General features: G+C 42.2%; 1 non-coding gene across 1 annotated transcript; it reads right to left on the bottom strand.

Annotated features, from left to right (window-relative positions):
* Positions 1-691: 691 nt before the first annotated feature.
* On the bottom strand, positions 692-765 carry TRNAI-AAU (transfer RNA isoleucine (anticodon AAU)). Its single transcript has one exon. It is a non-coding gene; the product is annotated as a tRNA-Ile (tRNA).
* Between the last annotated feature and the right edge of the window lie 403 nt (positions 766-1,168).

Raw genomic sequence — 1,168 nt, 5'->3', positions numbered from 1 at the left:
AACACTAGACACAAAAGAATTCTCTCTAGCTTTTTCCAAAGTCAAACTGTGCTTATAGGCTCCTATTTGGCTTTCTTACCTCTTCCTCTCTCTCTGTTCTTGTCTGTTCTCAGTTTCTGTGTGAAATCTCTCCACACACACATATCTCTACCCAAAACAATATTCAGCTCCTGGGCAGGTTCACACACCCCTTTTGTCTTAGGTGGGGGCTCATACTTACAGTTATGTTAATTTAAGGGTGAGTCCACACCTATCAATTGCAATGGCATTTTAACTCAATCCACAACAAACTAACTCATAACACTGTTATTTCCTCAAAAAGAAAAGGAGTACTTGTGGCACCTTAGAGTCTAACCAATTTATTTGAGCATAAGCTTTCGTGAGCTACAACTCACTTCATCAGATTTTCCACTCAATGCATCCGATGAAGTGAGCTGTAGCTCACGAAAGCTTATGCTCAAATAAATTGGTTAGTCTCTAAGGTGCCACAAGGACTCCTTTTCTTTTTTGTGGATACAGACTAACACGGCTGCTACTCTGAAAACTGTTATTTCCATTAGGTTAAATCTTAATGACATAGCAAAAAAGATAGTGTTTAAAGTCAAATAGTCTCACGTCAAGAACATAATCAGGATTCCAGTGCTTCACCACCTTCCAAACAGATGCCACCCTCTCCATCCAGCGCACAGAGTGGCCAGCATAGGGCTTGAAACTGTGACCTTGGCATTATTAGCGCCATGCCCTAACCAGCTGAGCTAGCTGGCCCACAAGGTATGGGCTCATGCTTGCCTGGCCTAGCCTGGGGATTGTGGCAATTACGTGCCGAGTATAGTAGAGAGGCAAATCCACTATTAGCGTTAGTGCAGTCTACTCAGCTTTCAAGCTCCACCATTGCAAATAAGGGCTTAGCCCCATCCACATTAGGAGTTGCACTAGCAGAGCTACAGTAGTGGCTATAATTGGGGTAAATCCTTCGTCTAAACAAAGCCTAGATTGTCAATTTTTGTAGGAAGGGACCTGCCTTTCTTGGATCTCTAAAGCACCATGTCCATGCATGATACCTTGTAAATAATAGTGGTAAAGTCAATAGTTTTGTCTGCATTAAACATCCATGTTCTTTCTACTGGCTTTTTAGCACATGTTGAATAAAAACAGGCAGAACTCCCAC

This window comes from Lepidochelys kempii, chromosome 1 (assembly GCF_965140285.1).
Source record: "Lepidochelys kempii isolate rLepKem1 chromosome 1, rLepKem1.hap1, whole genome shotgun sequence".
NCBI lineage: Eukaryota > Metazoa > Chordata > Testudines > Cheloniidae > Lepidochelys > Lepidochelys kempii.
Note: the sequence above shows the minus strand (reverse complement) of the source record. Positions and strands in the feature narration are given on the sequence as shown.